We start from the raw sequence: 12,674 nt of genomic DNA, 5'->3' as shown, positions 1-12,674 counted from the left end.
ACTTAATTTGTTTCTCTATCTCCTATTTTGGTCTACAAATTGGGCCATATCCTTGACCAAACTTGAAAATTTGTATTATCCCCAAAAAGGCCCAAGCTCAAGCCTACTAGAAATTATCCCCCAAAAAAGCCCAAGCTCAAGCCCATTAGAATTTCATCGTTAAAGCCCATTTGGTATATTCGGCGTAGTGGCATTTCCCGCATACGTAATGAAGAGTATATATTATTCCTTATTTTGATTTTGCGTTGCGTCTGAGAGCAAAAGGGGTTGGATTTAGTGAACATAAATTCATCGCATTTATTTATTCAGAAAACGCAAAATTATTATTTGTCGCAATTTTGGATTCTATAGATTCTGATGGCGGAATCGTCTAGGTGAGAAAGAAATCTGAATATCTGATCGCATTTGTCAGCTTTCCTCATTTTCGAAACTATTCATAGTATATGTATAATCTTCTCTTCTCTCCGCCTAGGTTTTTGTTTTGTTCCGTTTTTCAGGTGATGTCTGGTCCGTTTTCGCCTTTCTTCCCCCCCCTGTTTTCTTCCTTTTTGGGCGCATTTTTCCAAGTTCTTTACTGAATTCTTGATTGAGTTTTTGCTTCTTTGGTTTGTGTCAATATTTTGTTTGATCTTTTTTCTTTTGATTTGTTTCCGCGGGCTTCCAGCATTATTTTTAATTTTTAATTTTTTTTTTTGCGGATCATTTTGGTTGTGATGCTTCTTCTTTGATTCTTTTGAAGTGTAGGGATATAAGGAGAATCTGTTGATTGGATATTGCAGAGCCGCGGATAGCTAAATTAGGTTTGCTTCCGCATCTGTAATTTAGAATTGGTGTTTTACTTTGTTTTAGAATTGAATTTTGAGTTGTGGTTTGTTTTTAATTTAATTAAGTATATTCTTTGACTGAATCTGCTAGTTGAAATGATCTGTTTTGTCTTTTCAAGAGTTTGGAGTTTATGTTGGAGCTCATTTTATCTCTTAGTGCGTTTACCTTTTTGGGGATTTCAAGTTTCTGATTGCTTTAATATTATTTGAAGCTAGGGATTATTGAATTTGATCTTAAAGTGTAGTAAATTGCATGATTTTACATTGCTACGCGCAGGTAGTGGGATCTTCTGATTAAACATGCCTAGATTCCTTAAGCATGATAATTGGTTTATATTAAGTTACTCAACTTGGTAAATTTGTTGGTTATTGTGAAATTAACCTTAATGAGCTTGTGTTAGAAACAACTGGAATGATTTCTAGCTTGCCACTGTTTGATGCTTTACGTGGCATAATTTTTTATTTTTTTATTTTATTTTTATTTATTTTTTTTAACTCCTTACCATGTAAAAGAAAAATTTAGATACCACGTGGTACCGCTTGATGCTTTATGTGCAGGTAGTGGGATCTTCTGATTAAACATGCCTAGATTCCTTAAGCATGATAATTGGTTTATATTAAGTTACTCAACTTGGTAAATTTGTTGGTTATTGTGAAATTAACCTTAATGAGCTTGTGTTAGAAACAACTGGAATGATTTCTAGCTTGCCACCGCTTGATGCTTTACGTGGCATAATTTTTTTGGTAACTCCTTACCTTGTAAAAGAAAAATTTAGATACCATGTGGTACCGCTTGATGCTTTATGTGCAGGTAGTGGGATCTTCCGATTAAACATGCCTAGATTCCTTAAGCATGATAATTGGTTTATATTAAATTACTCAAATTGGTATATTTGTTGGTTATTGTGAAATTAACCTTAATGAGCTCGTGTTAGAAACGACTGGGATGATTTCTAGCTTGCCACCGCTTCATGCTTTATGTGGCATAATTTTTTTGTAACTCCTTACCATGTAAAAGAAAAATTTAGATACCACATACTAGGAGGATGTAACTATTGGCGGTCTGGCATCACTTGTCAATATAGTTTACATGTGTCCTGTGGGCATAAAATTATCTGCTTATTGTTTTTCCATGGAAGAAAAGTGTGCACTAACAGTGCTATTGCTTGTATTAGTATATAGGTTTAGGTTGGAAACTTAAGGGTTTGTGGATGACGACATTAGTACAGTTGATCAGTGTGTAACTGTGTGTTGGTTGTTGAGTCAGCATCTCTCATGGAAAAGTGACTCATTTTGTTGATTAAAGTTTTTTGTATTCTGCCATTGTGTATTACTAAAATTGTTACTTCACTTAGGAAAAAAAAGTGAGAAAAATGTTTTGAGAGGTCAGAATAACATTTTCTTTTGTTACCATCATGATTCATGCATGCATATCAATGGTTCATGTATGGTTAATTAATGATGTCATTGTAATCCATCTCTTGACTTGGAATAATGTCTGGTTGTGGAATTTATTTTGTTGTTTAATTACAAAACGATTTGCAACTTGGGCTTGGTAATGGTGGCCAAATGTTTGCATGTTTAATTTTAGGCAATAGCTTGAAGCTTTATAAACAACCTCTTGAAGCTGTGTGAAGCTTGTGGATTTCTTGCTTTCTCATACCTGCATGGTGTTCAGGGCATCTAGCCTTTAGGAATGTCTAAGATCTACTTCAGCAGAATGTTATAACTTATTATGAAAATGAACCCTTTTTTGTTAAAATGTATAATGAAACTAAGGTAAATCTGGTTCCTTGATGTGGAGCATATGCCCTAGCTTCTTCCTTTCACCTGAATGCTAAAAACTGTAAAATGATGTGGTGTCTTTACAAAATTGTTCCAATAAACTTGTGTGAATGTGGATTTCTAAAAAAGTGTGTTCATCATATTACTTGTGCATTATTTCTTCTCACTTGTTTTTACTTAATTCATTACACAGTTTCAATACAATTTTTTTTTTTAAATGTCCACATTTCCATTTTGAACCAGTTCAATTAATATGCACTAAATCACTAATGCATATCGTACTGAATTTTTATAAGCCAAAAGGTCTTGAGTTGGGAGTTATTGTTGCTGCAAAGTACGGGGGCACCTATAGATTGCCTATAAAAGCATGTTTTTGTTATATCTATATATGCATAATTATTATATATCTATCCTATGTGTTACATACTGTTAGAGGAATAGGGTGTTAGTTGAGAGGATCTCTCTTAGCCTTAGTTTTAGGTGTTTGAAATCTATGGCTAGGATTAGTTCTTGTCTTATATAAATAGCTCTATACTTCCTTGTACATCTACACACAGAACATATAGAAATATACAAGTTGAGTTCATTGTGTAACATGGTATCAGAGCGAGATTGAGGTGACTGGGTAGTGGGCATTGGTCGGAAAGAGGAGGCGACGCCGTCGGGAGAGGCGGAGCAGCCACCGGAGTCCTCACACACCGGCGCAGTCCTAGGGTTCCGAAGCCACGTGCCGGCGCGTGCGCACTGGTCCGGCGTCTTCTCCGGTCGCGGCTTGCACTGTTGGGCTCGTCTCTGTACGCCCGACACGTCTGCAGTGGTGGTGTAGCCCGGTGTTGAGGAGATTTTTGATGGCTGCGATGTCTTCATCTCTTGCTGCGTAAGTGGTGCGAAAATTCCAGTTTGGAAAATTGAAGGTTGCTGCTGGTCGCAAGAGAGAAAAATCGCTAGAGAGAGAGAGAGAAAGAAAGAAAGAGAGAGAGAGAGAAAGAAAGAAAGAGAAAGAGAGAGAGGTAGGGTTTGTGAAAAAAATGGCTGAGGAGAGTGAGCAGAGGATAAGGGCTGCGTCAAGTGGTTCAGTGACCAGAAGGGGTTTGGGTTCATAACCCCCGACGACGGCAGCGAGGATCTGGTTGTTCACCAGTCTAGTATCAGGCTATCAGCGGAGAGAGATGGTAGGAGAGGTCCATGAAGCTGGGTGGTTTGAGGTCCACGAAGTTGGGTGGTCTCATGGCTACAAAATAAAATTGTGTGGTTAGGTTTGTGCTGTTGACGAGGAATAATTAGGCAGTAGGTTCTTTTGTTTATCGTATTAATAAGTCTTGAGCTTTGTGTTTTGTTTATCATAGTTTGTCGCTTTAAGTTAATTTGGTATGGGAGCAATTCTAGGGTCTGAGTTTCGTCAAGTGCAGCTTGTTCAGTGTGCGTAAACAGCGGTGCTGCAGGAGTGGGCAGCACAGGTGCCAGGAGTGGGGCGGACCTGGCATATGCCGCGGGGGAGGCCGACGGCTGAAGAATGATTCAGAGTGAATCAGTTTACGTGCATGCACCAGGGAAACGCTGTGGTGTTAGGCAGCATTGATAAGGGTGCATGGTGAGAGGGACAGGTGCACTGTGGTCTAGCAGCGCTAACGGTTTGTGGAGTGAGAGGCAGGTACGTTGTGGTGTTAGGCAGCGGTGATAAGGGTGTGGGGTGTGAGAGGTAGGTGCGGCGCTGTGGTGATTGGCCTAGCTTTTGTTGGCTCCATAGAAGCGTTGTTGATGCGACAAGGTGCGTTGTGGACTGGTTTGACACAGCGTGGTTCGAAGGTTGTTCGAGTGGTTCAAGACTTGGGCGTTAGCCTTGGAAGTTATGAGTCTAGGTGTGGAGTCCTATGGTTCATGTGATACATATGTAACAAGTTGGATGCTCCAACTTGAGGGGGAGTGTTAGAGGAATAGGGTGTTAGTTGAGAGGATCTCTCTTAGCCTTAGTTTTAGGTGTGTGAAATCTATGGCTAGGATTAGTTCTTGTCTTATATAAATAGCTCTATACTTCCTTGTACATCTACACACCGAACATATAGAAATATACAAGTTGAGTTCATTGTGTAACACATACAAAGATGTGAAATATCAGATGAAGTTCTGTACATGGTTTGGATTAATACACACACACACTCTCTTCTACACAAAAGCAAGTCATGATAGCTACTATGGCATGGTGATGAGTTATTGATTCAAAGTTGGAGAGATACGATTTTTACCTCTTGTTTAGTTATGAGGTGGTGTGTTTTGGGCTACTGGGATAGGAGTGTTAACTACTTAACTTGCATCTGAAAAAGTGAGGTTGCTAAATAGAATAGTGACACGTTTAGCCTGAAGGTGTTCTTTATGTTGACTTGTTTTGCTATTAATTAGGGTGTGCATAGCCATAAAGAAATGGCAAACTCGTCAATCTCTCTGAATTTGTTTATAATTGTAGTAACTGAACTTTATTTGTTATCTTGTGTATTCCAATAAAGATTCAGAGTTGGAGTTAAAAGGCAAACCATTTTTGCACATTGTGTTGTTTTGGTAAAGTTTCAATTAGTTTTTGCAGCATAGCTGGAACGGTGTGGTAGGTTTAATTTCTTTCCCACTCGTATCCTTTGCATTTAAGAATTGAGACTCTTCCACCCGTGAAGCTTTTCTTTTGGTGGAAACTGAAGTGTTGTGCTGATTTACTTAGTTAGCACATGATCTGAACTCAAGGGTCATGGGGTTAGCTGAAGATGTATAGAAGCGTAGTGGTAGCTTCTCATTTATGAGTTTTCAAGAAGAGTTTAACTTGTCTCTCTCCTCATTTATGAGAAATTTGTAGATGTTTATGGAGCTTTTATTTACTAAATCAAATGTATACTTTCAAACTATTGTAATTAGGTTTTGTTGGATCCTTAAAAATTAAAATATACTCCGTAAATGAGTTATTATTTTCATTCACTCCCGAAGAAATAGTAACTTGTAAGAAAGTTGAGGCTGTCAAAAAACAACCTCACCCTTGCATAATACTTCAGAATATCTGATGACAAGGTGGGGTGTTGCACTAGTTGATTATAATTCTTATTTATGACTGAATCAATATATTTTACTTCAATTGAAATTAGCTTTATTAAAGAGTAGTTGGCTATTTGTGTTGTGTTATTCTCTATTTGTGTTTAGTATTGACTGACAAAATGGAGCAAGAGTAAGGTGGATGTAGGCCGGTATTGGTTCTTGCCTTCATGGATGTGTCTTCTTTTCATGTTCTTCAAGTTGTGGCTGTGTTCAGGGAACCAGTCAACCCAGCTAACGGTTTCTGTAAAAATTTTCATAGAAGATACGGCCATACGGGGCCACTTTTTGTTTCATGTATTGTGAGTCTTAAAATTCATGTGGATATTTGGTTTCATACTTTCACCCCTCTTAAATTATGCCCCTTAATTGATGAGTAGATGTTCATATGGTTACGTTCGGGATTCTTATTCGTACAGTATTCTCTGCATGCTGACAGATGAATAATGTTTCAGGTTCTTCCAATTGGAGAAGCACTGGTTACTGACAGCTTACATCCTTGGCTAGCCATTGCTACACTGCGTTCAAAATGAACCGCCAATATAAAGAAGATCATGTATGTTTAGAATCTTATTTAGTTGACTGATTTTAGTACTAAACTATTTCCTTAAACTCTTCCCTAGAATGTGTTATGTGTACAGGATGAAGTAACTGTCATGGGATTTGAAGTTCCGAGATCACCTGATTCAAGCTACAACAACGTGTACCCCGGGAATGAAGATGAGGGGCGGGAACCACCTCTATTCCCCCCGCACCTGCACCAGACCGTGCTGAACCACCCAGCAAACAGAGACCAATCTGCATCCCTCCCGTCCCCACAGAACGTGGTCCTAAACCATCTTTACATCGAGAACAGCAACCGAGAAACACCAAGAACCGTGGTGGCACTAGGTACAACGCATCGCTTCCGCTCAAAATACGTCACCGTCGTGCTTTACAAACCGGTCCCGAGAAGGGGTGGCAGCACCTGAAATTCGTCCATCACAATGTACGCATACATCTGTGTTGTGCTATTGAAGAGAGTAGTGGTAAAATTCACAGGCGTTTCGCAGCAAAAAGATATTTGTTTCAGTGCTGCCGGCCTGTTTGCTGGTAAAATGTAGGATTTGAAATAATGATATGATGGTTTAGGAGATGTTTGACCTTCGATCTAGCTCTATATTTTGGTGGTAGCGGAGTTTCGTCTTTATGTTTCAATGATGATGATGAACAAGCACAGCAATGTTGCATTGCAGTGGAACCACATTGTATTAGATTGATACCACATAACATTGATTCCATCAGTGCTAAGAAATTACTTGTATACTATATTATGCTCTGCTCTACGGTGCTGTATGTACATTTAACTTGATAGCCTACATAAAAAAAAATAAAAATTGATAGCCTTTTTTCATGTTTATTTGGAAAATGACATTCCCGTATATGATATGAACTGATAGAGATGGATCAAAATGCTTTAGACCTCACGAAAAACTCTTAGTCCTGAATCCTCAAAGACTTGGAAGAATTCCATTGTAGTTTCAAGTATATATTGATGATGCAATCTTCAATCAACTAGAGTCGGATCTAGTTTCCTTCGATTCAAGAACGAGTTCATGAACCTAAATCTAAGGTTGAAGAAAGGAAAATTGATTCGAGTCCACGAATCAATTTGCTAGTCGAGTCCACGACTAGCCAGTAATTGAGTCCACAATCAGCCATAAGGTAGCCAGTAATTGAGTCCACAATCAGCCATAAGGAAAGAATCCTAAACCTAATCTAGAAAGCAAGTAAATATAGTCCTATTTAGAAAGGGGTTTAAGGAATCCTTTCAAAATACAAACTAGTGTTTTCTCTTTAATACCAAACAATTTAAAATAATGATGACAAAAAATAATAAGACTGATTTGGGCCTAATTTAATCTCCAAAATCAGCACTTAAACAATTATAAAAAGCCTTCAGTTCTTCATCATCTTTTGCAAATGGATTTGAGTTGGATTTCCACCATCTTTGAACATAACAAATGAAGAGTTGTCTTAATTGTTTGGACTTGGGCCTTGTGATTGACCCAATTGGTACTCTTGATGAATCTTCATTATGTTGGGCCACATCATCCTCCCCTTCTTGAAAAATGATTCGACCTCGAACTTATAAACATTGTCTTTGATCTGTGATGTCACTTGAAACGGGTCACTTAATACTTTCCTTTATCGAATGGAATTATTATTGGACTTTCTTGTTTCTTCCACCGATGATGCTTTAAAGATGTAGTTATTGGCCTTGTGATGAGCCTACTATGGACCCTTATTAGATTCCATGTGTGTTGCCGTGTTGGTTCCTATTATTCTCCCATTCTTGAAAAGGATTCGTTTTCGAATCCAAATCTTCCATTAAAGACAAATTAGCAAGCTCACTTTGTATTTTATCACGCTCATGAAACTTTTTAATGGGATGCTTGACATGAGTCGCTCCAATCTTTATCCTACAATCAACAAGTAAGGCAAATAAGTCTAATGACACACCATGGAATTTAAATATTCTAGATGGTAATAGTTCAACAAAATGAGACATTAAATTTAGCCACCATGTTTGAATTGTCAACAAGCACAAAATCTTTACTCCTAGAGCTTAAGGTTAAACCAAACACAAAATCCATGGAAATATCAAGTAAATCTAGATGTATTATGGTGGTAAGTAGCACAATTATGAACATAAGATTCTACATCTTTTTTCTTCTTTGGCCAATGAAAATATCCATGCAAAACATCATCACTCTTTTGGAATACCAAATTGTCCCTTATGTGAATAAAAAATTAAACTAGTGCCCAAAACAAAGCAAAAAGTGCCAATCCCATTGACTTTGAACCAAAACCCCTTGAGCAAGTAGTATTTCACATAAGAAGTTTTCAAATGTGCCTTATAACTTCTCAGTGATTTCTTATCTCTATTCAATAAAGTTTTTGTAAAATCAAAATTAAGGAATCTTGGATATATGGAGGCAAACAAATTTCTAACACATCTAGCAAGTAGGTCATTAATAGAAACATGACAAACAAATCTAGAGAATTTTAATGCATGCTTTTGAAATAAAAATGAGTAAATAGTTACTCCCCTTCTTTTCTATTGCTTACTATCATTTTTTGTTAGCGAGACTGTACTTTGATAGCTCTAGCTGGTTCTTTCCACTGTACCACTGATAACGGTTCCTTTGTTTGGCTACAAACTAAGTTAAAGGACTGGAGTGGTGACTCCAATTCCAAACGTGGAGGTTCTTGTAATACCCCCGATTTTCACGATATTTTAAAACTTAAATTCATAAGGCAAGGTAACTAACAGGTATCATAAAACTTAAACAACAGCGGAAGACTTTAATTAAAAACGGGAAAACGGGAAGTGGTATGCCACATCCACTTCAAGCGGATGCACAGGCTAGTCTAACAACGTACTAATCATGTCCATACAACCATGGCACACAGGCCCAAAATACTAACTACAGTTCAAGGGAACTATGCTAACAAACCGACAGCTAACGCGCTCGCCATAAGCTACTCAAGACCTGTAAAGCAACATAAAGAAAGGGGACGACGCCCGGTCAGCGAACATTGCTGGTAACCCATCAATACGCGTTAAGTAGCATATATAGATAGTATAGATCAAAACCATTTTCGAAACGGAATACAGTATATAAATCAGTTCAAAAGTCAAAGAGAGAAGTCAACTGCGAAGACTCTATTTCACTTTCAAAAGAACAAGGGAAATCAACATCCCAAGAGTACAACAAGACAAGAACAACAATGGTAAACAAATACAACTCAAGGCGTATTCTACTGATCACAAAGTAGAATACCACTCGACATACTCATTAGAAAAGAATAGACATTCACACATTGGCAACTACATGCCACAGTGACACTTCATGTCACAAGTTCCAACCTTATGCCCTGTTCCAACCTTATGGCTACCCCCGGCCTTATCACAGTTCCAACCTTTACCTCCTAGTGCCACCCTGTACTTCTGAGTCCAACCTTATACTGCCAGGGACCGTCGTCCCCCCTCCAACATAGCCTCCAACATACCACCAATTCATGAGTTCACGAGGGTACTTTTCATTTCAATCACATAGCCTCCAACATGTGAGCCTACGCTCAGGTCACACCACCAATTTCATTCATGGCCACCACGAGGACCACATCGGTACCTTGGAGATTAAGATACCCTTAATCGTGCAATCAAGGTATCGCAAGTACACACATTTTCATTACAGGAATCAATCAATGGATCACAAGAAAGATATGAAACCATACTCAACAAGGAAGGATTACAATCCGACACCAATGGTGGTCAACACAAGTTGTCAACCCCAATAGGTAAGAACAAACCACGCACACTAGCATTTCAACATCAAACTAGCATGCTTATCAAACGGGTAAACCAAACATCGTTCCGTAGAACATACGAGACTCATCATGGTCCAACGAATCACAAAGTTGAACACTTAGCACGATTCAAGACGCCAAATCCTACATGGATTCCTATCATACCGTTCTAGACATACGAAACATCAAGAAGACACTCAAATAGCCCAATAAAACAACATCGGGAGGTCAAAACATCAATTATCGAGTCAATATTATCACGGGGAGCAAATCCCCGACCGACCACCAAGATGTACCCCGCGGGTGGGGTTATGGGTGGACCTCCACCCGTGGTTCCGCCCCCGGGTACCATTACCCAAGAGGCCTGTACCCCGCGGGTGGGGCGGCGGGTAGGCCACTGTCCGCCGTTCCGCCCGCGGGTACACTCCTGTACCACAATTAATCCCTTCGGGGATTTTCAACAACAAGTCCAAATTCAAGTCCAAAACACACAAAATCTCACACAATACAACAATATGACTTGAACCCAAGAAATAGCCAAGCAATGGCATACAAGAACCCTAATAACAAGCTCTAGATATGCATTACCACAAGACAATGCATCAAAACTCACATTTCATCACAAAAATCACAAATAGAAGTCAAGAAATCATCATATAGGTAAGAAAATAGATTTTGTAAAGCATGGGTTACCTCTTGTAGCCTAATACTTCACTTTTCACACCCTTAAAGGCTTCTCTTAAAGCTCTCCTTCAACTTCAACTTCATAAACATACCAAAAGACAACAAAGATTCCATTTTTAGAAAAAGACACCTAAAAAGATACTAAAAATACCAAGAGATCAAGGATCTTACCCTCCCCTATGCTCAAGGTTAAGAAAGTATGAATCTTGGAGACCAACTTGTAGGATTTAAGACACCCAAAATTTGGCTTGAAGAAGAAGCTATCACTTTTCTAGAGAGAAGGTGGAGCTTTTGTGTTTAGGGTGTTAGTGAATGAAATGAATGGATGATGCTAGGTTAGCTTGGGGCACAAACATAAGGTAGAAAGACTTCTTTGCCCTTACTAAAGTTGGAAGAATAAGGAGACAAGGGTACTACTCATAAGGCATAGAGTACAACTCTTTGACTTGGATTGACTAGTCAATTTCTAGTCCTCCGACTATTGAATTTTCAGGATTTTAGGAATAAATTACCAAATAAACTAGGATTAATTATCTAATTAATCCTTAAATAGATTTTGGATTTATGGGGTGTCAAATCCTCTCCCCCTAAAAAGAAGCTTCGTCCCCGAAGCTTGGGTACGACGAATCCAAACAAAACGGCAAAATGAAACAACAATGTGACAAGAGAAGCAAGAACATCTTTTGACCAAAACTTCAAGAATTCAAAAAGATGCAAAATTGTCAAGAAGTTACCAACGAAATTCCTTGAGCACAACAAACACTTAAGGCCAAAACTCAACGACCAAAGCCTTCTAAACAACACTAGAGTTCCAAACCACCAGATTCTAGTAGAACAACCCACAAAACTAACCACACAACACAACTAACAAGCAGGAAGGATAACACAAGACACACAACACACAACTAACAAGCGGCAACAACATAACGATAACAACAAACGAGGGAAGGTAGACGAGATTACCACAACTCCGAACTAGAAAGACTCGCTCTCCGACTCCTCGGTGTCTTCGTCTGAATCTTCATCGGCTCTTTCTCGGCTAGAACCGGCCTCAAGCTGATCCAACCTCTGGTTGACCGCGACGAACTGTGTTTTCATGTATGCGAAACCTTCCTCTATCATCCTGTTCTGTTGGCAAAGAAGGGTGACCACACGCTCCTCGTGGGTCATGGCGTCGTGTTCCCTCTTGGTTCTAGCTTCATTCCTCCTTGGTTCTGTTAATCTTCAGAGTTGCTTTCTTCAGCTTCTTCAGCTTCTTCTACACTTACTTCCTCTTCTTGGTCTTCAGCTTCATCATTCCCCATATCTCCTACTAAGCTTTGAACTGCGAGGTTCAACTTCCCAACGGGAATCTCAAGCTCGGCAACTAACACACTTCTCTCAGCGGGGTTTTCCTGGCGACCTCTTCGAGTGTGATGTACTCCCCGTCATCAATCTAAAACAGGTTGCAACTCCGTAGGTTTGTGGCATCCAACACCATTTTACCCACTGGCTTAGGTACACAACCGTCAACACTTACTCCTTTCCTGGCGAAGATCCAGCTCAAAACTATACCATACGGTAGACTCTTTCGATTATGATCTCGGCAAAAGACCATGTGATGCAACATTAAAGCAGGTAGGTTGAACTTCACCATATTCTTCAAGCAAAAAGCAAAAGTGCACTCTAACTTTCCCAACAGACGACTCTTATTGTTATTAGGCAGCAGATAGTCAGAAACAAGCATAACTAAGATCCTTTGTTCAGCAGTCAACCATTTCCTTTCCGGTCTCGTGGCCTGGGTAAAACCACTAGTCCGACCCAAGAGATAACTCAAGTAGTCTCGATAACCCATGGTATTCGTCCCAATCCAGGAGTTACCACTATACTGCGAGACTCCCGTAGTGGTCAGACTCAAAAGCTGAGCCAGCCTCTTCTCAGAAAAAACAATTTTCACACCTCTCGCCTTAGAGGTAA

The 12,674-nt window shown here is 39.2% G+C and overlaps 1 long non-coding RNA gene across 1 annotated transcript; it reads left to right on the top strand.

The window, feature by feature from the left end:
* The first annotated feature begins 458 nt into the window (after positions 1–458).
* LOC109170931 lies at positions 459–6,670 on the top strand. The gene is made up of 4 exons (XR_002052507.1): positions 459–507; positions 745–800; positions 6,134–6,234; positions 6,320–6,670. It is a non-coding gene; the product is annotated as an uncharacterized LOC109170931 (long non-coding RNA).
* The last annotated feature ends 6,004 nt before the right edge of the window (positions 6,671–12,674 follow it).

The sequence above is a fragment of the Ipomoea nil genome, unplaced genomic scaffold, assembly GCF_001879475.1.
Source record: "Ipomoea nil cultivar Tokyo-kokei standard unplaced genomic scaffold, Asagao_1.1 scaffold3377, whole genome shotgun sequence".
Lineage (NCBI taxonomy): Eukaryota > Viridiplantae > Streptophyta > Magnoliopsida > Solanales > Convolvulaceae > Ipomoea > Ipomoea nil.
This window is presented reverse-complemented; position numbering and strand designations above follow the sequence as displayed.